This window comes from Symphalangus syndactylus, chromosome 9 (assembly GCF_028878055.3).
Source record: "Symphalangus syndactylus isolate Jambi chromosome 9, NHGRI_mSymSyn1-v2.1_pri, whole genome shotgun sequence".
In the NCBI taxonomy this organism is placed as follows: domain Eukaryota; kingdom Metazoa; phylum Chordata; class Mammalia; order Primates; family Hylobatidae; genus Symphalangus; species Symphalangus syndactylus.
This window is the reverse complement of record NC_072431.2, coordinates 104,424,202-104,449,127: the sequence shown is the minus strand read 5'-3', so window position 1 is coordinate 104,449,127 and position 24,926 is coordinate 104,424,202. Positions and strand designations below refer to the sequence as shown.

At 41.7% G+C, this 24,926-nt stretch overlaps 1 long non-coding RNA gene across 1 annotated transcript; it reads left to right on the top strand.

The window, feature by feature from the left end:
• The first annotated feature begins 12,637 nt into the window (after positions 1-12,637).
• LOC134731450 (uncharacterized) lies at positions 12,638-19,598 on the top strand. Its single transcript, XR_010113728.1, has 3 exons — positions 12,638-12,763; positions 16,973-17,153; positions 19,010-19,598. It is a non-coding gene; the product is annotated as an uncharacterized lncRNA (long non-coding RNA).
• The last annotated feature ends 5,328 nt before the right edge of the window (positions 19,599-24,926 follow it).

Genomic DNA, 24,926 nt, shown 5'->3' with positions numbered 1-24,926 from the left:
CTTTAAGTCTTATTTTCTTTTTCACCCTGATTCTTTCCAAATTCTCCATATGCAATTTTGACAAATGCACAAACTACTTGTACAGAGTAGTTTTGCTGCCCTACACATGCCCGGTGCTCCACCCGTTTATCCCTCTCCCCTCAACCCCTAGCAACCACAGATCTTTTACTGTCCTATAGTTGTGCCTTTTCCTGATGGCATACAGTTGGACTCATACAGTACATAGCCTCTTCAGACTGGCTTCTTTCACTTAGTAGTATCCATTTAAGGCTTTTCCATGTCTTTTTATGGTTTGATAGCTCATTCTTTTTTTTTCTGTTCTTTTTTTATTAACTTTTTTCCTTTTATTTTTAGTGGACACATGTATTTGTACGTATTTATGGGATACAAAGTGATACTCCAACACATGTATACAATGTGCAATGATCAAATCCAGGTAATTCACATATACATCACCTCGAATATGTATCATTTATTTGTGTTGGGAACATTCAAAATCTTCTCTGCCAGTGTTTTGAAAATATACAATAAATTACTGTTATCTATATTCATCCTATAGTGCTACAGAACGCTAGAACTTATTTCTCCTATCTAGCTGTAATTTTGTATTCATTAACCAACCTCTCCCTATCCTCCCCTCCCCACTACCTTTTCCAACCTCTAGTAATCACAATTCTACTCTACTTCCATGAGCTCAACTTTTTTAGCTCCCATTAGGCACATTATTTATATTTCTGTGCTTGACTTATTTCACTTAACATAATGTCCTCCAGGTTTATCCATGTTGCCTCAAATGACAGGATTTTATTCATGTTTATGGCTAAATAGTATTCCATTGTGTATATATACCACATTCTCCCTACTTATTCATCTACTGATAGACATTTATGTCGATTCCATATCTTGGCTATTACAAATAGTTGTACTATAAACATGGGGTGTAGATATCTCTTTGGTTTACTGATTTCCTTTCCTTTGGATAAATTCCCAGCAATGGGATTACTGAATCATATGGTAGTTCTATTTTTAATTTTTTGAGAAATCTCCATACTGTTTTCCATAATATCTGTACTAATTTACATTCCCACCAACAGTGTATAAAAGTTCCCTTTTCTCTGCATCCTCACCAGCATTTGTTATTTTTGTCTTTTTGATAGTAGCCATTCTAACTGGGGTGAAATGACATCTCATTGTGGTTTTGGTTTGCATTTCCCTAATGATTAGTGATGTTGAGCAAGTTTTTCACACACTAGTTGGCCATTTGTAAGTCTTTTGCAAAATGTCTGTTCAGATCCTTTGCCCACTTTGTAAATTGAATTATTTGTTTTTTTTTTTTCTGTTGAGTTGTTTGATTTCCTTGTATATTCTGGATATTAGTGCCTTGTGAGCTTAATAGTTTGCAAATATTTTCTCCCACTCTACAGGTTTGTTTCTTCTTTCTGTCAATTGTTTCCTATGCTGTACGGAAGCTTTTTAGCTTGATGTAATCCCATTTGTCTATATTTGTTTTTGTTGCCTGTGCTTATGAAGTGTCACCCATAAAATCTTTGCTTAGATCAATGTCCTGAAGCATTTCCCCCATGTTTTCTTCTAGTCATTTTATAGTTTTAGGTCTTACATTTATGTCTTTAATCCATTTTGAGTTGATTTTTGTACATGGTGACAGATAGGGGTCTCATTTCATTCTTCTGCATATAGATATATAGTTTTCCCAGCACCATTTATTGAAGAGGATTTTCTTTCCCCCAGTGTATGTTCCTGACTCCTTTGTCAAAAATCTGTGATCTGTAAATAGATGCACTTATTTCTAGATTCTCTATTCTGTTCTACTGCTCTATCTGCCTGCTTGTATGCCAATACCATGCTGTTTTGGTTACTATAGCTTTGTAGTATATTTTTGAAGACAAGCAGTGTGATGCCTCCAGCTTTCTTTTTGCTCAGATTGCTTTGGCTATTTGGGATCGTTTGTGGTTCCATATAAATTTTAGAATTTTTTTTCTATTTCTATGAAAAAATGTCATTGGTATTGGTATTTTGATAGGGATTACATTAAATCTGTATATTGTTTTGAGTAGTAGGGTCATTTTAACAATATTATTTATTTTAATCCACCAGCATGGGATATCTTTTCATTTTTGGTGCCCTATTTGATTTCTTTCATCAGTGCTTTTTAGTTTTCATCATAGAGAAGATCTTTTACCTCCTTAGTAGCTCATTTCTTTTTAGCACTGCATAATATTCCATTGTCTGGATGTACTAAATGGGACAGGGAAAGAGATGAATAGGTGAAGCACAGAGGATTTTTAGGGTATGAAACTATTCTGAAGGATACAAGAATTATGCTTTTGTCAAAACCTGTAGAATTGTACAACACAAAGAGCAAAACTTTATGTAAACTATGGATTTTAATTAATAATAAGGTGTCAATATTGTTTTGTTAATTTTAACAAATGTACCACACTAATGTGAGATGTTAATAACAGGGGAAACTAGTGGATGGTGGGGCTTCATAGGACCTGTCTGTACTATCTGCTCAATTTTTTCTTGGATCTAAATCTGTCCTAAAAAAATAAAGTATATTAATTGAAAAAAAAAAACTTTCTAAGTGTTTTTCCAGCATGAAGATGCTGCTGCCAATGCTCTAAGCCCCTCCTCCAAGAGCGATGGTGAAGAATTAATGTTTTTTCTTCTAACTCTCAATGGCCTGTCCTGTGAGCAGGGAAATAGGAGTATCTCTTTTCAGGGGTAATAGGCAACTACCTTACCTTTGGAGAACTAGTCCTTCCCCCATCCCATGTGGTCTTGGTAGGATGGCCAGTCACAGTGTCTCTTCTCATCCAAAGGATGAGCATGTAACCAGAGAGGCCAACCACTCACCCTCCCAGAAACAAGGAAACACAGAAGCAAAAATGATAGGAATGAGTCATTCTAATGAAAGAGCCACAAAGAGAATGTTCTTTCATTCCTGCTGCCTGCTTCTTCCCAAGACCTAATGATTCAACTCTATCTGCACAGGTATTCAACATGTTTGCAAAAATTCCTTTTTTCTTGAATTAGCCAGAGACATTTGGGTATCTGACAACCAGAACTCCACTGAGACATGTGGGGAAAAAAATGCTAAAAGCCCAGTCTTATTGCTATGGTTTGAATATCCCTTCAAAAACTCATGTTGAAATTTAATTGTTAAATTTAATTTAAATTGTCATTGTAGTTGTATTGGGAGGTGGAACCACCAAGAGGTGATTAGGCCATGAGGGATCTGCTTTCAGGAGTGGATTGATGTCATTATGGTGAGAGTGGGTTAGTCATCATGAGAGTGGCTTGCTATAAAAGCAAGTTTGGCCCCCTCTTGTTCACTCTTGAGCTCTCTTGCCCTTCTACCTTCCACCATGGAATGTCACGGCAACAAGAGCTTCAGCAGATGCCAAGCAGATTATGGCACCATGTCCTTGGACTTCCCAGCCTCCAGAGCTGTGAGCCAAATACATTTTTTTCTTTATAAATTATCTACCTTGTAGTATTCTGTTATAGCAACACAAATGGACTAAGACACTCAATTTATAATAATTTCTGTCTAAGTAAAATGGTTAAAATTATCTAAAAGAGAAAACAAGGGATGAGGAAACGGCATATTGCTAATGTTTAAGGAATGCCTTCTACATGCCAGACTCTGAGCTGGGCACAGGCATGCAGAGATTAGTAAAATATAGGTTGTATTTCAGGGACACAGAATGATCAAAGGTATAGAATGTGGGCTTGGGACAGACCTGGGTTCAGCCTCTCCAGTCTGCTCTTACTTCCTGTGGGCCCTTGTTCAAATCACTTAACCCTCATGCAGCTTAGTTTCATCATCTCAAAGGAATTTAAAAAGTCTATAGCCATACCACCCTGGATGCACCTGATCTCATCAGAGAAATAAAAAGAGCCCAGCTTTCATGAATATTGCTGAAATTAAAAATAATTATGTACAGCACCACTATGGCACCTTGTGCAATGAAGACATAAAATAGACTGACTTAAGAAGTGGAAAGTTACCGTGACCTTTGAAGACTTGGGTTGCCCATTCCTAATTGCCTCTCCCTCCTTTCTCTCCCACAAAGAAGTAATCTTTATCATGTCTTATTATGCTCTTTTTCTTGTATTCCAAAGAAAATATTGCTTGGGCCAGGCATGGTGGCTCATGCCTGTAATCCCAGCACTCTGGGAGGCCAAGGCAGGTGGATGGCTTGAGCCCAGGAGTTGTAGATCAGCCTGGGCAACATGGTGAAACCCCATTTCTATGAAAAATACAAAAAATTAGCCAGGTGTGGTGGTGGGCGCCTATAGTCCTAGCCACTCAGGAAGCTGAGGTGGGAGGATGGTTTGAGCCTGGGAGGCAGAGGTTGCAGTGAGCTGAGATCACGCCACTACACTCCAACCAGGGCAACAGAACGAGACCCTGTCTCAATTTAAAAAAAAAAGAAAGAAAAAGAAAGAAAGAAAGAAAGAAAGAAGAAAGAAAGAAAGAAAGAAAGAAAGAAAGAAAGAAAGAAAGAAAGAAAGAAAGAAAGAAAGAAAGACAGAAAATATTGCTTGGTTTTGCCTGCTTTCAATCTTTAGATAAAAGGACTCATGCTTGCTTTTTCTCCCTCATGCTGTGACTTTCCTTTGTTCACTCAAAGCGTTTTTGAGATTCATCCATATTGACTGTGCATCTGTAGTTCATTCATTTCCTTTCACTGCTGAATGGTATTGTATGGCATAAATATACCACAACTTAATTATTAATTCATTCTCATGTTGATGGTCATTTCAATTGTTTCCAAATCTTTGCTGTGAACATTATTCTGCAGGTCTCCCGGTGTTTCAGTGCAAGAGTTTCTCAGGATCTCTGACTGGAATTACTGGATGTGCACACATTCAACTTTGCCTAGGTAATGACAACTTGTTTTCTGATGTGGTTGTACTAATTTGTACCCCAAATCCCATATATGAGAGTCTGCATTGTGCCCAACACTAGATATCAGACTACATTTTTTGCCAATTCGATGGGTATAAATAGTATCTCACTGTGATTTTAACTTCCATCTCCCTGATTACTAATAAGGTTGAAAATCTTCTTATATGTCTATTGGCCATTCACGCTTTTGGAGAATTCCTATTTGTGTCCCGTAACTAATTTTCTATTGAGTCATTTGTATTTTTCGGCTCTATTCTTAGGCATACTCTGTGTATTCTGGAAACTAACCTTTTGTCAGTTGTACATGTGCAAGTACCTTTTCCCAATTTGTGGCCTGTCTTTTCAATCTCTTTATGGAATCTTTTGATGAACATAAGTTTTTAAAGTCAGTGGAGTAAAATATATTCTTCTTTTCCTTCATGACATAATTTTTTAACGAAAATATTTTTCAATTCACTTCTGATGCATCTCTCTTAATTGTTAAGCAATTTTTTTCCTGAAGCCTGCATATCATCAAGGCTAAGCCATGAGGCTTAGTGTCCCAGGGAAGAAGGGCAAGTCCCACCTCGGGTAGGGAAAGAAAGCAGAAGGAAATGACATAAGGGTGAGTTCCCACCAGGGAGAATGAGGAATCTGAAGCCCTTCCAGGAGAGGTGGTGGTAATGAGAGAGATTTGGAGTGAAGGAGGCAAAGAGAAGATGCTACCTGAGTCTCTCAGAGACTCAGCACTGCCTCCTCCTTGGGCCTTACACTGGCCAGAAGAACATAATCCAAAATAAGAGAGAAGGTGAAAGTGAATGGGGCTCGTGCCACTTCTCTGAAACTGTGGAACAAGACCATCTCACAGGGTATTCCTTTGTCAAGATGTGACACAAAGAGTTCCACGTCTCTCCCAGTTCCTTTGTAGAATGAAGGGGATTCAGATTCAGATGGTCCAGTGGGCTCTCCCACTGAGTGACACAGAAACTAGTTGACCACTGAGGGCCAAGAGGACTGCCATATGGCTGGCAAGGCTAGTGTGAAAGTGATCCATAGCAGAGACCACAGAATGGACATTCCAGGCCAGAATTGGATGGAGAATATGGAAGAGGATTAGAGCATCTGCACAGCCAGCAAGGGTCAATGTGGAGCTCAATCAGCAAAAAGAAGACTACCAGCTCCTGATCAGGCCAAAGGATAGGCCATGAGTTATGTCAGCTTCAGCCTTCAACAGCAGATGCCAGCAGGATGCCTGGAAATGAGATGATTAATTCACAATTCTGAGGAGGCCAGCACGAACACAGACAACAGCACAAGGACCATCACCTGAACCAGCCATCCTCCCCTACTGCCATGAGGATGTGTAAACCTTCCCTATGCCTCTAGAGAAAGGATAAGAGAAAGGCTTTTAAAGAAGAGAAACAGCTCCTCCCCACACACACACAGCCCTCATGAAAATGGGGCCTTGAGACTAAGATGAGAGTAGTTAGAGAAAATAAAAGCAAACTACCTTTTTCTTTTTGCGTATTTGAGAGATTCTATGTATATCTCTATTCTGCTTCAATAGTTATTATTCTGGCCCTCATTGTATATGGGAAGCCTGAACATGCAAAAAAAGATTATAGGACAATCTACATACAGTAACTGAGCTATATACAGTATACATAGAGCCCATAGAAGAGGCAGAAATTAGCTACATATATTAGTTTTATATTGCTGTATAACACTATTACCACAAACTTAGCAGCTTAAACCAATACAGTTTTACTTATCCACAGTTTTACTTTCCATGGTTTCGTTACTCATAGTCAACTGTGGTTCAAAAATATGAAATGGAAAATTTCGGAAATAATTCATAAGTTTTAAATTATGCACCATTCTGAATAGCATAATGAAATCCTGCACCATGCCACTGCATCCTGCCCAGGACATGAATCATTCCTTTGTCCACTGTATCCACACTGTATACACTTCCCATCTGCTAGGCACTTAGTAGCTGTCTTGGTTATCAGGTCAAAAAAGCATAGTATATATGGAGTACAGTACTATCCACAGTTGCAGGTATCCAGAGGGCGTAGGTATCCACGGGGGGTAGGTATCCACATAGCTGGGTCCTCTGTAAGGCTTCAATCAAGGTATTGGCCAGGGCTGGGTCCTTATCTGAAGGCTTAAATGTGGAAGAATCTGCTTCTAAGCTTACAAGGTTGTTGGATGAATTTAATTCCTTGGTGGTGGTGGACTGAGAGCCTCAGTTTCTTCTTGCTGGTGTCAAGTTCCCTGCCATATGGGCCTCCCCAGCATGACTGCTTGCTCATCAAAGCCAGCAAGGAAGTTTCTCAGTAAGAGAGATATTAGAGTCTTATGTATTGTAACCATGGAAGTGACATCTCCTTTGCCATGTTTTATTAATGTGAAGCAAGTCACACATGCTGCTTACACTTAAGAGAAGGAGATGAAGGGTGAATGCCAGGAGACAGAGTCATGGGAGTGCCTTAGAGGCTGTCCACCATACTAGGCAAGGTGGGTGGCTGGGGAGGACATGCCAGATGTAACTTCTCAGAGGAGACACAACCTGAGCTGGCTTTTAAAGAAGGTTACGGGCCCCAGAATTGCTTGGCAGCCCCAGAACCTAATCAATGTTTAGCGTTACAGGAGGCAACAACAAATGTTTGCGAATGACAATATTGACATCGGGAGAAAAGTCTGGTCACCCTGATAAGAAAGAAGATGGTATTTTACATGAGGCAAAAACAAGAAAAATAATTGTCAAATCTCATCTCAATAGCAATAAGTAACATTAAAGCCCTTCTAGCAATATTAAAACGAGAGAGGCCACTGCATTAATGTCTCAGCAAGCCTCACCAGGAAAGCGTAATGAACATCAAGGGCACTGAAAGGACAGGAGATGATCTAATGCAGGAAGCTCCCCAAATACTATATTTATACAAATGATAAATAGGTTTCAAGAAAGGAGAAACCAACTAATGTTGATGACTAGGGAGATAAATAATATTAGAATTTTACACTGCAGTAGCATCTTTCATCTGGGATCCTAAAAAGCTTTGAGTAATTAAATTTGGGTGCTGCATCAAAGTAGACCCATTTTTAAAACAAAAATATGGATTTTATGCCCTTCAGCAGATGTAGCACTGAATAGTCTCACAGATAATGAAACAAAACCTGGAGATTATTTTCTCTTGAAGAATGTTTTATCATTGTTTCCAAGGTTCTAAATTCGTAACTAGCTGAGTCTTAACAGAAATGCATGGTGGAGCCACATTTCTTTCTATATATTGGAAAAGAGGCAGCAGTTTCAGCCCAGGTGGAGTGTGGGGGGATTGGGGGTTAGAAGCAGTCCCCATGGAAAACCCACCTAGGGAACAGGAAGCAAACATTGGGTCACCCTTGACATATGAAAAAATGACATGACATTTGGAAAGCATCCATCTGTGTCAAACTCTGTTCTGGTTTTCAAGTATTATTGTTGGAGTGCCTCTGAGTCTCAAAAGCCCTCTGTGTATCACATTGTTTCCATGTCAGAGACAAGTTTAGTTACTTGGGAGCAAGCCTCCATTCCTGGTTGGTGGTCTCAGTATGCTACCAGATCTTGCCATCTTACCATTTTATGGAAAATGAAGCTCCTGTGACCGTGTTGAACCCACTCACAACCTGGGTGTGTCTGTGGGAAGCCTGCATCCCACGGGGACATTAACACCCCTGCTGGGAGACTTAGTGATTCAGACAGGAAGTTTCATCCCCAAAATCAAATCTCATTGCTCCCTTCTGTGTTCCACTGTGCCTTCAAGATGTGTGAATCAGCTTGCTGCTTTGGCAGCAGAACGTGGAGACAGCTTTCCACCCCCGGTTTTCCACGGGGCAATACATGGACCATCATGTGAGCTGGCGGTGCAGAAGCATAAAGCTCCTTGGCCATCATTCCGTTCACAACAGGGCCATGCTGCATCTGAGGAAAGGCCCGTGATCATGTGAGCATGAGTGGTCATGGTCTATAAGGAGAATACAAAAGAATCTGAGAAATAGACACCATTTATTCACCAGCTCCTACTAGAAGAAATGAGTTTTGAGCCCTTGAACTAAAATAATGTGAAGAAATATTCCTGAAGTTAGATAGGCAGAGGATTAGGAATGTGGGAAGATGCTTGACTGAAGGTTCAACCGATGTCCTGTGTTTAATTTATTAATGGAGTTCTAGCTGGGCATCTGATACTCAAAGACAAGGGAACAAAGCTTCACAGCCCATTATAGCTTTGGACTTGGCCCAGGCTCATGCCCATCTTCAAAGTGGTCAAGTCCTATTTGTCCTATAAGAAGCACATGCTGGCCGGGAGCAGTGGCTCACACTTGTAATCCCAGCACTTTGGGGGGCCAAGGCAGACAGATCACAAGGTCAGGAGTTCGAGACCAGCCTGGCCAACACAGTGAAATCATGTCTCTACTAAAAATACGAAAATTAGCTGCGCCTGGTGGCAGCCGCCTGTAATCCCAGCTACTTGGGAGGCTGAGGCAGGAGAATTGCTTGAACCCAGGAGGCGGAGGTTGCAGTGAGCTGAGATCGCACCACTGCACTCCAGCCTGGGTGACAGAACGAGACTCCACCTCAAAAAAAAAAAAATTAAGATACACCTACCATTGACACCCTCCCCAGGCTTCTCATCTATGAGTTATCCACCCTCCCAGAACTCCTCACTATTTTATACATGCCTCCCTCGAGACCCTCATCCCTGTGTCCATTCAATTTTAGTAGTTTATGTACACATCATATCCTCTTTTCAATCAGAAGTAACTCGAGGGCCCTCGCATTTTGGCTCATATATACTAAGTACTCAGTAAACACCATGGAAAATGAGTGAATGGCTGTTTAATACCTATTAAAATACACAGACCAAACCTACCCTCACCCCTGCAGATCTCACTTGGGGAGCAGTGCCTTTGTGCTCAGAAGGGCTGCCATGTTCCTAAATACTTTGGAATACACAGAATTCTGGTATGCTTTCTAGAGACCAGATATACCCAAGCTTCAGCCCAATTTCAGTTTTTAAAAACAGGATCAAGAGGGCCAGATGTGGTGGTGCACACCTGTGATCCCAGCATTTTGAGAGGCGTTGGAGGGCAGATCACCTGAGGTCAGGAGTTCGATACCAGCCTGTCCAAAATGGTGAAACCCCATCTCTACTAAAAATTCAAAAATTAGCTGGGTGTGGTGGTGCACGCCTGTAATCCCAGCTACTTAGGAGGCTAAGGCACAAGAGTGGCTTCAACCTGGGAGGCAGAGGTTGCATTGAGCCAAGATTGCACCACTGAACTCCAGCCTGGGTGACAGAGTGAGACTCTATTTCAAAAAAAAAAAAAAAACGGGATCGAGACTCACGCCTTCCTGAAGAAGTTGAGTCTGGGGTCACAGTCATCAGTATCATGCTTCATAATGACCTTAAGCCTCTTTCAAGTGTGTGGTATTCTATTAGGTTGATGCAAAAGTAATTGCGGTTTTTGCCATTCTTTTTTGTTTTTTTAAAGGCAAAAACCGCAATTACTTTTGCATCAACCTAATATATGCACAGTTTCATAGGCTCTCTGAGGGCAGGACTTGTGCCTATTCTGTTGATGTTATTGTTACCCACACACACTACCTTGTAAGGAAGTCTGCCCACACTGGGCAAACATTAACTATTGACTAAGCGTATCATTTTATTTTAACACAATTAGATAGGAAGCCCTGAATTCCAAGGAATCCCTTTAGCCGAAAGCTGCTGAGTTAGGTCACCAGACCCAGCACACACCTTTTCTTATCTGCTTCTTCAGTCCCTATGAGACATACAATGCATTCTCTCCTGCCTAGAGTTGGCAATTTCAATTATTTCTTTTCCAGAAAGAAATAAAAGTATCTGGACTGAAATAGATTTCCCTGTTGGGAAACTAATGCAATGAGGGGTCTATTTGTTACAAACACTGATAGGCAGCCTTCTTCGCAGAGGTGAGCCATCCTTCCCCATGGGCTCCTCTTTGCTCCTTCCTCTACAGGAATCCATCTACTCTGATTCATGTACAGAAGGTTACTGTGGTTTTTCCAGGAAACTGCTGCCTGATGAGGAAGGCAAATTTTCTGTATACAAAATGAAGGACCATTTGTGCAGAAACAGACATAAGTAACAGAATATAAGCCATATTAATGTTTTTATGACTATACTTGGGCCTTCTCAACAATGGTTAAGTGTTGCCAAACTAGCTTTACTTAGTGTTGGCAGAACAGGAGCTGTAATATATAGTTCTTTTTGTCTTGGCAATAAGGCTGGCACTCCTGCCAGAATCTACTCTAAAGGAAATGAACCAGAGACAATAAGTCCATTCAAATGCACTAGGGATTTCTTCCAGCAGGGATTTTTCAATTTCTAAGTTGATACAAACTTTAAAACCACCTATTTTAAGTAGGGAGTGGGAGATTTATTTTCCAAAAGAAGATGTTATATTTACCAATGTATTTCTGACATCTGTTCGCAACAAGAAATATTATAGTGCCAGGTAATTGAGAAGGTGTCAGAACAAAACAAACATAAAACAAACAAACAAAAACAGAGAGAGATGTATTCCTTTCAAAAGGATGTAAACACAAAATATAATTGATGGGCTTCATTCAGTCAGCCGTTTAATTTGAGGTGTTTAAGTACTTACATAAAATGACATTACTGCTGTGCTATTGTCTCACTGGTTCCATGCATTTTATTTATGACCATGTGTCTTTGTGAGTGAATAAAAAAAATGTGGAGTAGCTAGCAGCAAACCTTACACATTTCAAAACCCAAACCCAAGAAATCCTTGAAGGACCACCTATAAAGAAAACTTTGTTAATGCAAGGTTCAATATTTGCCTGGGTTGGCACAATCCTACTTGGAGGGGAAAAAGGAGGTGGATTTTTCTAGCTTTAGGAGGCGGGATTTCAGGTAAACCACTGTGAAGATGCCTGTCTCCGCCTCTGAATTCTAGAGCCTAGAGCCCCCTGCTGGCTGAAGGAGAAAGCGACCTGAACGGACCCAATGGCCATCATTTCAAACTCCTCATTTTCCCCCAATTCATTAATTCATGCAGCAAATATTTGTTGAGGCTTGCTCTGTGCCAGGTACTGTTCTAGGCTCTGGCGATAATCTGTTCAACAAAACATACAGGACTTTGCCTTACTGGAGTTTACACTGCAAAAAAAGAATTCAAATGGCCGGACGCGGTGGCTCACGCCTGTAATCCCAACACTTTGGGAGGCCGAGGCGGATGGATCACCTGGGGTCAGGAGCTCGAGACCAGACTGGCTAGCATTGCAAAACCCCATCTCTACTAAAAGTACAAAAAAATTAGCCGGGAGTGATGGTGCACACCCTTAGTCCCAGCTACATGGGAGGCTGAGGCAGGACAGTCACTTGAACCCCAGGAGGCGGAGGTTGCAGTGAGCCAAGATCACACCATTGCACCCTGGGCAACAGAGCAAGACTTCATCTCAAAAAAAAAAGAAAAAGAAAACCAAATAACTATAAACTATAATGTCACATAGAAATTGATACTGTTAGCTATGAATCACAGCAGAGCAGAGAGAGGAAGTAGAGAGTGATGGGAGGAGAATGTATTTTTAGACAGAAGACTGAACATTGAACTGAATAAATAAAATGAAGACGAGGGGGAAATTGGTAGGAGGAGCTTCCAGGAAAGGGGCGGAGCAAGTGTGAGAGCTGGGCGGGGGTCAGGGAGTACACGGAGCAGTTAGCAGTGCAGAAGGCCCGGGTAGCTGAGCGATGAACCGAAACTTAAAAATAAGCCGAGCCCAATGATGCGGAGCCTTTCATGGTAAGAATTTTGGATTTTACAGTAATCCACTGGAGAGGCTTGAACAGAGAATTAACTAAATTTGCTTTCCATTTTAAATAGACCATTCTGTGTGCAACAAGAATTAACTGCCAGTGTGAAATCTGAGAGGCCCATTTTGGAGGCCACTGACATCATATTTCAAACAATTCAATCAACGAATTTCACCAAACTGAAATTCCTGCTGTTTACAACAAGGTTCAGAGAAGAATAAGATATCTTGGTCTCTGCCCTCAGAAAGCTTTCAATCAACTTGGGAAAATAAGATAGGCACACTTCGAATTAAACTTACAAGAGACAGTGAAGGATTGTTCTGGCTTGTACACAAGAGCAATAATAATGAAGATGAAAAAGGTGGTGTCACCAGCAGCCAAGCGCCAGCTTGAGGCAGTTTAGCTTAATGGTTAAGAGCACAAGCGCTAGAACCAGGCTGCTGGGGTTCATAATTCTGGTGTCATTTACTAGCTGTGTGACCTCTGGCATGTGCCTTGGTTTTCTCTGTGCCTCAGTTTTATGACCTGTAGAATGGATCTAACAATAGGGCCTTCCTTATAGGGTTGGTATGAGGAATAAATGTGTGTCAATGTCATATAGAAGGTGCTTATATCAGTGTTAGGCAATTTACCAAAACTACTCAAAAGGAAGAAATGTCTCCAAAATCATTATTACTGCAGTAGGTCAGATGTGGTGTGATAGTGACTTAAATATCAGTTGTGGAAACAGAATAAAAGGGGCAGTATTTCTGGAAGGTTCACTTAGAAGGTTTGATGACAACAAGATGGTAAATGAAGCACATAAAGGGGTTCAAGATGAATGTGAGATCTCAAGCATAATGATTGGGAAAACAGTAGAAAGGAGAGAAAAAGAGAATTCAGGACGGGAAATTGGTTTGAGAGGCAGGGCAGGTTAGATTTCAGGCATACTGAGTTTGAAGTGGACAAGTGATTACAAATGTCAGACTAGGGCTCAGAAGAGAGATCAAGAGTATCCCTATGGATTGGAACCTCTTCCTTTGGGGGATATCTTTGAAGCCATGGAGATGACAGATAACTAAGTCAGAAGTGGCTGAAAAAAAGAGCTCTAAGAATGAAATTCAGGAGACATGACCATAGTTATGGATTAGAAAAGAGGCTGAAGAGGCCAGGCATGGTGGCTCATGCCTGTAATCCCAGCACTTTGGGAGGCCTAGGCAGGTGGGTCACCTGAGGTGAAGAGTTCAAGATCAGCCTGACCAACATGGTGAAACTCCATCTTTACTAAAAAAAAAAAAAATACAAAAATTAGCCAGGTATGGTGGTGGGTGCCTGTAATCCCAGCTACTAGGGAGGCAGAGGCAAGAGAATTGCTTGAACCTGGGAAGCGGACATTGCAGTGAGCCAAGATCACGCCACTGCACTCCAGCCTGGGCAACAGAGTGAGATCCTGTCTCAAAAAAAAAAAAAGATAAAAGAAAAGAGGCCAAAGAGAGGAAAGCATCAGAACATCAGGAAGAGACATGTTATTTTAGCAAAAAGATTGAGAAAGATGGAAAGTTACTGTCAAACACTACTAAGAGATAAAGGATAACTAAGGATGCCTTTGGAGGAGACCATTAAGAAGACATTGACGGGCCAGGCAGGTGGCTCATGCCTGTAATCCATCCCAGCACTGTGCGAGGCCAAGGCGAGTGGATCACCTGAGGTCAAGAGTTCGAGACCAGCCTGGCCAATACATTGAAATGCTGTCTCTACTAAAACTATAAAAATTAGCAGAGTGTGATGGTGCCCGCCCATAATCCCAGCTACTTGGGAGGCTGAGGCAAGAGAATCTCTTGAACCTGGGAGGCAGAGGTTGCAGTGAGCTGAGATCAAGTTACTGCACTCCAGCCTGGGTGACAGAGCCAGAGTCTGTCTCAAGAAGAAGAAGAAAAAAAAGTCATTGATGGCATCAAGAAAGAGTTTCTCAAGTGCAGCTTATCCTAAGGGTCTCTGCTAAATGTATGTCATGAATGCTGTGCTGTGCCACCCAGATTTCTCCATCAGGACCCAAAGTGCTGTCCCCCCGGGAAGGGTTGAAGCTGACAGCTCCCAGCCGTTTGGCTGAGGAAAGCCATCTTGCCCAAGGTCATGCCCCCATCCTGGGGCAGCCCACATCAATGGCTGGTTGACTTCGGGGTATAAAAGCCCAGTTTCTTCCCAAAAAGGGACAACTCAAAAGGGCCATTCTAGGTTTAGAGCCATGGAGTCAGCTAGGGCTGAGTCACAACACACCGTGACTGCACTGCTGCTAGCCTCCCCTTCCCCACACAGTGTTGACGCCAATGAGAAGAAAAGACCCCCAGGACACTTTAAGCAGCAATGCCAATCTCTGAGTTGGGGTCTGCTTCCCCAGGAATCCAGAGGCCACAATGTATTAGAAAATTCAATACAAATAAAAATGATAACATCAGGGAAGAGTTTTGGCACAAAGAGATCAATATAGCATTTAACATGCTGGGTGCAGTGGTTCATGCTTGTAATCCTAGCAATTTGGGAGGCCGAGGCACGTGGATCACTTGAGTTCAGAAGTTTGAGACCAGCCTGGGAAACATGGTGAAACCCCTATCTCTACTAAATTACAAAAATTAGCCAGGAGTGGTGGTGCATGCCTGTAATCCTAGCTACTTGGGAGACTGAGGCACAAGGATCACTTGAACCCAAGAGGCAAAGGTTACAGTGAGCTGAGATCGCCCACTGCACTCCAGCCTGTACAACAGAGCAACACTCTGGAAAAAAAAAAAAGAAGAAAGAAAGAGAAGAAAGAAAGAGAAGAAAGAAAGAAAGAAAGAAAGAGAGAGAAAGAAAGAAAGAGAGAGAGGAAGGAGGGAAGGGAGAAAGAAAACACAAAGAAATAGTATTTAACAGATAAATGAAAATAGTTCCTTAGAAATAGAAATTCTGAAATTGAAAGGGTCAAATTGAGGGAAGTGAATAGGAATGGGCTTTTCTCCAGAACCCCAAACCTATCAGACTTGCAAAAAATGAGATGGTGCCATTTACCTTTGGTGAAAATAGAGTGCTGGGTTTCCTAACCCGATTGATGGTGCTGTCACCGTATAACCTCACAATCTCTTTTAATCTCTGCACTCTTGTCACTTTGCTGCCATCTGGAGAGAGGATTAATTTCATTTGTCCCCCAAGGAGATTAATGTATCTGATTGGATTCCAGCACACGGAGGGATACCATTCTCTAACCCATCAGCACTGTCCATGGCCAGGTTGCAAAAGCCCATCCCACTTCTCCCAAGAAAGAAGCAGCTCTGAGGATCCCGAGACACTGTGGAGATGATGCTTGCAAAGTTCACTTTCACATTGCGCTGTCTTTCTAGCCTTCCCAGTGTTGAAATATCTCTCCACACGCCCAGTGGACCTTCCCATAGCGTATGGGGGTGGGGCAGGGGAAATTCACTGCTTAAGTAAAAGAATGTTCTTTCATGCAACCAAATGCACTATCTAACCCCTCAGATGCTTGGAAAGGCAGGGATCATGCCTGTTTGTTTACCTCTGTACCCCAAGAAACCAGCAAAGTGCCTGAACACAAAGAAAGTGCTTGATTGTTGAATAAATGATTTAAAAACTGGGGCAAGGTGGATCACGAATGAAGTAAACAAAACAATCAGTAAATATAAATGATAAAGATGGCTAGAGACAGTTTGGCTCTGTGTAAATTATGATTAAGTTGGAGTCCTCTTTCTATCACCTCAGTGAATGTCTCAGTGATCCAGTTGCCCATGGTAGATACTTAAGAAAAGCTCTTTGGACTGAATTAAACTACAATAAAACCTCATTGGTGGAAGCCCAAATAAAAAAAATATTCATTGGTGCAAATACTTCAGAAGAAGGGACATTATTCATTATTCAGCACAAGGATATGAGAGTGACAAGGAAGAGAAAGACAGGGTCAATTTTTAACAATGAGAAGAAAGGAACCCAAACGTGGGGAGTCTAAGGAAAATGATCGATTATCCACATTAATGGAACTATTCAGTTTAAAGCTTCAAGAATTGGCCTGAGGGACCACCATGAAATTTGCTATCTCAATTAATCCTTGCAAAGTGAAAATAATACATGTTAGCTGTTCTCACCATTCTAAGGACTTTACATGTATCCTCATTTGATTCTCTCAAGAACTCTGTGTGTTAAGTTTGCCAGTACTGCCATCCCCATTTTACAGATGAGGAAACCGAGGTCTAGAGAACTTAAGTGACTTGCCCAAGGTGACACAGCTGGTAAGTGAAGCCATGGATCATCGAACCTGGACAGTCTGACTCCAAGGCCATGCTCTTAACCTGTTCACGGTATCACCTCCTGCAAGGACAAACATTCCACCTTCTTTTCTCCTCTTCAACCCACAGGTAAGTTCCGTATTTCCTGGTTTTTAAACTCTAGAAAGAATGCTCTTGGAGAACAACCATATGACACTTTTTAAAGTGCAGTTGATATTTAAGAGTCTATCTCTACATTGAGATTCCTAAGAAATAGCACTTTTAATAATATAGATGTTTAAAACAAACAATACAGAAAGTGGGCTGTATCTGAGGGTAATTTTTTTTTTTTGTCTGTTTTGTTCACAGCTAAATCCGTGGGCCTAGAATAGTGCCTAGCACATGGCAAGCTTTCAAAAATATTTGTCAACCTTGTGGTTGAACCAAAATCAGATATACAGAATCCCCTATATGGGTACTCCCACATAAACTTTATGGCACAATTGAGACTCCACCTCCAGGGCATGGTTTCTTAGAAGAACCCAGGTGGCTAAGTCTTGCCTTGTATTTGCCTTGTATTTTATATTAGAATCATCCTGTGAGGTAATTAAGGCAGTTTTATGATGGTTAAACAAAGACACACAACTTGGCCGGGTACGATGGCTCACACCTGTAATCCCAGCAATTCGGGAAGCCGAGGCAGGTGGATCACTTGAGGTCAGGAGTTCAAAACCAGCTTGGCCAACATGGTGAATCCCTGTCTCTAGTAAAAATGCAAAAAAAAAAAAAAAAAAAAAAAAAAAAATTAGCCAGGCGTGGTAGCACACTCCTGTAATCCCACCTACTCAGGAGGCTGAGGCAGGAGAATCACTTGAACCCATGAGACAGAGGTTGCAGGTGAGCTGAGATCGTGCTACTGCACTCCAGCCTGGGCAACAGAGGGCGACTCTGTCTCAAAAAAGAAAGAAAAGAAAGAGAGGTAGGGGGTGGGAAATGGGAGGAAGGAAGGAAGGAAGGAAGGAAGAAAGGAAAGAAGGAAAGAAAGGGAGGGAGGGAGGGAAGGACACACACACAACTTGCTAAAACATATCTTCTAGCAAAGATGCAAGTATAGTCAAAGTTTTCTTAGCCCAATGTGTCCAAGTCTGATGTGTCCAAATTTGAGTTGCTTCATTAATTACTTGACAACTTGACACATTTTTTTTGTTTTTTGGGGTTGTTTTGGTTTGTTTGTGTGTTTGCTTTTTGAGACAGAGTCTTGCTCTGTTACCCAGGCTGCAGTGCAGTGGCACAGTCTCTGCTCACTGCACCCTCCACCTCGCAGTCTCAAGTGATCCTCCAACCTCAGCCTCCTGAGTAGCTGAGACTACAGGTGCACAAAACCACGCCCAGCTAATTTTTGTATTTTTTGCAGAGAGAGGGTTTCACCTTGTCTCTACAAAAAATTGGTTAGGTTAGTCTGGAACTCCTGGGCTCAAGCAATCCTCCCACCTGGGCCTCCCAAAGTGCTGGGATTACAGGTGTGAGCCACCGCACCAAGCCTTTATTTGTATTTTGAGGCAAGATTGCTTCACGGTTAAGAGGCATGGGCTGAATGACCAGGCCTGTGTATGTTTCTTAACCTCTCCGAGCCTTAGTTTTCTTGTATGTAGAATTTAGGTAATTTATTAACATCTATATCAGTCAGGTTCCAACCAGGAAAAAAGAAACCACTCTAGGCATTTCAAAGAGGGCATTTAATATGTGAAATTGGTTCCCTAGATGAGGGAAGAGTGGGGAAGCTAAATGGGATGGTGAGATGACCTGGATATGAGCTGCAGCAGGAAGCCACCACCATCCATAGGGCTGCAGGGACAACCAGAGCAGGTGGTGACATCAGAGCCCAAAAGCCAGGGCTACTGTGCACTGGGTCCATAGGGGAGACACAGCTGCTCCTGGAGTCAGCACTGGCATCAGCACAGGAAAGAGATAAATCCCCTCACATCTTCCCTCTTCCTGCCCTCCAGCCTCTGCCAGTGCCTCTTATTGGCTGAACCCAACGAGAAGCCAGGGAGCCTGGGAAATGTTGATGGCTGCGGTACGGAGCAGAGCAGGACAAGAGCAAAGAATGGACCTGAGAGCAAATGAGCAAATCACCAGCTCACGACCTCACCGGGCTGTCATGAGATTTAAATGGGTTACACATGTGGTGCTGAGCACTCCCCCCCCGGCACGTCATGGTGCTTAATGAAAGTTATTATTGTTATTATATGTAACAGGCCCAGGGCTAGACATGGGTAACAGAAAAGACGTCGACTCTACTACCAAGTAGCAGCCAGTCAAATCACTGTAGCCCGTTTGTTTTTTAGCAATGACCCATTCCATGGACCTCTAGTGTGAACCTTCTAGCAGTCTTTATCCCCCCATATTGATACAGGTGACCAACTTCAGAGTATGCATATCAACCATCAGCATTAATGAAGAAAAACAGGCTAACATTGGCCTATAAGTGTTTGTTCTCCCAGAATAAAAGGGGTCCTTAAAAACGCAAAATATTTTATGTAAGATACAAAATGATCTGTCAATAAAACAGGCATTGACTCCACCATCTTACCTGATAAAGGATTGATTTAGTGAGTGTGTCATTTATGCAGCTGATTGCATGTCTAATTTTAAGGTATTTGATGATTTCCTTAAAAGACAATGGCTTTACCACTAGAAGCCCATTTTAAGAAAGAATTTTCTCAAATCAGACAGGTTCCTCATACTGATGACATGAAACCTTAGATGAAGCATTCATGAGTCTGGTCATGAGCAGAGTCCACAGGTGCTGCCAATTAGAGGGCAGGAAATCTTGTCTCTCCATCTCTTCATTTTTATCCCTGGCCTTGGAGTCACCAAATACTAGTTCTGGAACCCAAAAAACACATTCGCGTGCCTAACATGTAGAAATTACTCCAAACCACCAATGCCAATTACTGCTAATATTCATAGCTAATAGAAAGATAAAGTGGAAATTGAGATAGTGACTTCACCCTGGCAGTGGGGCCCAGCTACACCAGGAAAGCATAGGCTATTTCTTGGCTTCTCATCCTGTCTCTATCTACTCAGGGAGATGCAGAAAATTGGCTGTGAGAAAAAATTATACTCTTTACTGTTGGAGTAATAATGCTATCTTAAATATCAGGCATCCTGGAGCATTTTAATTAGGTGGGAAGATACCAGAAGGCATCATCTGTATCTTCTGTAGGATGACTAAATGAAATGCTGGGAGCTTTAAGTTCATCTTTAAAGAACATGAATGAAAATAATATTTTATATGGAGAAATAAAGGGGAAAGATGGAGTGAGGTCCCAAAAACTACACATAAAATTGGGCTGGATTAATGGTCTCTTTCCTATACAAAGCGAATCGGTCTGACAGCTCCATGAGTCAGAAGTCACCATAGGTTTCAGAAAATGGAACGACTTTGCCATTCTCAATGCTGATCAAAAACCTTTCAAAAAGCAGATTTCCTGGACACAACAAATTTCCTTCTAATTTTGTTTCCTGGTTCTGTCTTTCTGATCCTCAGTATAAATGATGTCACCATTCCCATTAGTTAGGCATGAGGTACTGCCAACTCATAATTATAAATGCCTCCTCCCGGCATTCTGTTACATTGAGCTGTCAGTGAGTTTCATCTCCAAATTGTAATGGCACTATTTGCTTTATTTGGTCTTAGGTGATGTAGGATGGATGCCCTTCTAAAACAGCATGTGCATTTAAGATGGCAGAGCAAGAATGATTTATATGGGGAATAACTCCTTAGTCTGCCAAAGACCTGGCAGAATCTTTCTGGGAAACTAATTGCAGCCAGTTCCTTCCCCAGCTCGGAGGTGAACTATTGGCATCTCTGCCAGCCATTATAAGATACAATCTACCAGCCATAAGAAGAGAGGAAACCAGATCCCTCATTCTCAACATTGGTACATGCCTGATAACGCTGTTTCTCAAAAGCCAATTATTGAGATTTAAATGTCCCCTATAAAAACATTCACCATTTTCTTTTGATCACTACAAAAATCACATCACCTTTCTGAACTCCTTATGGTGCATACAAAAATCATTTTTACTCTACAGTCATGCTGTGAGCTGCTGTGAATGTCAGGTCTGTGATGCCCCTGTAGTCTCATAAAGGGCACAGAGCGGGCTGAGAATTCAATGGGAAAGGGTAAGGAAATGATAGGTCCTCAACATCAGAGACGCTTTGCCCTGAGTTCAAAGTTGTCCTGTCCACTGAATGTTCTCCCTGCTCTCCTTATCATGGTTCCTTCTCCTCTGCTTCTTCTCCTGGACCACTGTTTGAATGAGATACACACTGAACTCCTTGTTTGTCCTCTAACGCCGCAAAACCAAGGCTAAAGAAAGGGGCACAGTGCAGAACATGTCTCCCTGGAAGACCCAGAGATGTCCCAACATCCCTGGGAGAGGCCCAAATCCAATCCTGTCTCATTATCCAGACCAGTAGTTATCAGTGGGGGTGACTGTCCCCCAGGAAACATTTGCAATGTCTGAAGACATTTTTAGCTGTTACAACTGGGGATAGAGGGCGTTACTGGCATCTAGTGGATGGAAACCAGGGATTCTGCTACACATCCTACTATGCACAGAACAGGCCCCATAACAAAGAACTATCTGACTATGTGAATAATGCTGGGGCGCCTATAGTCCCAGCTACTTGGGAGGCTGAAGTGAGAGGATCACTTTAGCCCAGAGGGTTTGGGGCTACCCTGGGTAACAAAGCAAGACTTCATCTCTTGTAAAAAAGTCAGTAGTGCCAAGGTTGAGAAACCCTGATCTAGATTTTAATCAAGGTTTGCAGATAAGAGGGTTTAGGCAAGTGGCCCTCTCTTCCAGTTGGCACCAATCCCACATGGAAGCGACACCCCAGGCCCCACATTTGCCTGATTCAGCACATCACACTTTAATCATGTAATTCAATTTTTCCTCATTTTTTTAATGTTATTTAGGCCCTTTAATATAATTTGGCAAGCTATTATAGTTGTTACAGCTGCTAGTTCTGCCCTCAATACTGATTTCACTTATGACCTCAGCTGGAATAAGATTTAAAGTTTGAGATGATGTAAGTGAATAAGGATTATTAGATTTATTCGTATGGCAATTTAAATAAGAAACTGCCTGGCTTAGAATAAGTGGTAAATGAAAAATGCTAGTGATTTATAGACCTGTCCATTTTAAAGATTTATATGATGTGTGGGATGATTAAGTAAGAGACAGGCCTGATTTTATGAAATATGTAATTTTTGTAAATGCAATATTGGAAGCAAGCTGCTAAACAGAACTGCATAGCAACTCTCAGCTAAGCCATTTTTATTACACAATTATTATAAACTGGTATGCAGAGTCATGTGTGAATTACACACAGAGTCCTTGCTCTAATTCTTTTTAGCTGGATGGGAGCATGTTCATAGGAAATGCATCTAAAACTTCAGCCTTGAAACATCAGTCCCATTGGTATCCCAAAAGGAAGGGCAGGCTGGGGATTTCAGACCTGTATCAGTGACTGTCAGGCTTTGAACAATGCTCTCCTTCATAAAGGGCATGGCCACCATGCCCAGGTCTCAGCACTTCAACTTATGAAATGGAGATGCTCCATGTGTCATATTTTAGTGATACACTTTAGGGAAAAATGACAGCAGTCAGAAAAAGAAATGTAAGACATTGTGACATAGTTTCCTTTCCTCAGTTCAAATACTCCCCTCATCAAGGTAGCACGTAGTACCTGAAAACTCAGAGAGCCCAGGATGATTCACCCAACTCAGGTCAGGTTGCTGCCCCCTTTCCAGAGCCTCGGAATCCTATGGAGAGAGTTGAGACAAGGCGCCTCCCTGAGGTTTTGGATACAGTCCCAAAGTCAGCCCTAGGATTGCCATAGAGGAATGAGCGATGGTTCAGTTCTTATCTATCTCTCAGGAGTGGAGAATATGTAAGAAATGTTAATATTTAAGTTATTTTGACAACTGCTTGGTACAAACAAAAAACAGAACAAAGCACCTGTCTTAGGAGAGTAGAGAGACCTGGTAGGAGTCAGATTTCTTCCAGAAACTGAGTGTAGGACTTGGTAAGGTAAATTGCCTGCCTCTTTAAACTCAGAGTTGTTAGAACTCCTTTAGCCACATCTCAGGGCTAGTAGGAGGTGTTAAGGGGATAATGGAAAGGAGAGCCCTTTCGAAAGCATAGGACAAAGCTTCAGAAGACAAAATAGAGGTCAAAGCAGAAGCAGGAAGGCACCGTCCTTCAACAGACATTTATGGCAGCCCTGGAACCCTGCTGGGCCCTAGGGTTGCCAAGAGGGGCAAGCCACCAAGTCCTGGGACGCCCAGGGCTGAGTGTGAGGATGATCTAAACTCTAAATCTGCAGTGTTTACACAACAGATTAAGTGCTGAGGGTGAGCTTAATTCAGCTGGGGGGTGGGGGCTGTGGTAACAAAGTAGAAAACTTCACAGAAGAAATAACATTTAAACCAGCTCTTACAGAATGTGGAAGAATTAGAGAAACAGAAAGAAGCCTCTGGTCCACCCAGATGTAGAACCAAACTGCCCCTGAGCCCACCGTGAGAAGGAAAGGAAAATTACCAGCATGCATTCGGTTTGATATCAGGAACCGGAAACACACATACAGTCAAGCTTGTGGAGGAGAGTGACAGAATGTTCTGTGGGTCTAGAAACTTCCAAGGCCGATGGGGATCAGAAACTCTTAAATTCTTGAAATTTAGAATCCATCATAAAATATGTGGAATTGTTAATGAATTATAACAATTATACTTCTTTCTCTGATAGAATGTGTCATTTGCTAATCAAATATAACATTTTTAACTTTTAGCACGCCCATGAATTTTAATAAATAATCCCCAATATAGTGATTTTATTTTTATTTACTTATTTATTTTATAAAAACAGGGTCTCCTGTCACCCAGGCTGGAGTGCAGTGGTGCAATCATAGCCTTGAACTGCTGGGCTCAAGTGACCCTCCCACCTCTGCCTTCCAAGTAGCTAGTATAGGCATGTGCCACCACACTTGGCTAATGTTTAAAAATTGTTTGTAGAGATGAGGTCTCACCGTGTGCCCAGGATGGTCTCAAATTCCTGGTCTCAAGCGATCCTCCCTCCTCAGGCTCCAAAAACACTAGGTTTACAGGAGTGAGCCACCGTGCCCAGCCAACATAGTGATTTTAATAAGATAAGTATTTTATTTGACTTAAACAGTAAATGTTTTGGTCCGGAGTCCTGATAAACTGATTAGTATTTCTGAAAGATGCATGCTGCCTATCTTGATTAAATGTGATAGCATGAAGACAGAATTTTATTTAAGCCAAATGAATTGTTTTTTTGTTTTGTTGCTTTGTTTTGTTTTGTTTTTGAGACACAGACTCACTCTGTCGCCCAGGACTGCAACCTCCACCTCTTGGGTTCAAGTGACTCTCATGCCTCAGCCTCCCCAATAGCTGGGATTACAAGTGCACGCCACCGTGCCTGGATAATTTTTGTATTTTTAGTAGAGATGAGGTTTCACCATGTTGGCCAGGCTGGTCTTGAACTCCTGGACTCATGTGATCTGCGTGCCTCAGCCTCCCAAAGCGCTGAGATTACAGGCGTGAGCCACCGCACCTGGCTGTTTGAATTGATTTTTTTTAATTCAAAAATATCTAATCTGTTAGCTCAAAATTTATTTTAATAACCCCAAAATATATGTCCAGTTTCTCCAAGATGAAGGCAATAACAAAAGGAACCCACGCTGTCGAATTACGGCTATCTGCACTCAGAAAAGAGAAATATTTTTAGTTGCTAACTGAAGACATTGCATGGAGCAAAAATTATAGGTCAAGAGAGAGAAGAGCAAATTAAATAATAAGATGCACTTGTTTGTTTGAACTTCATCCT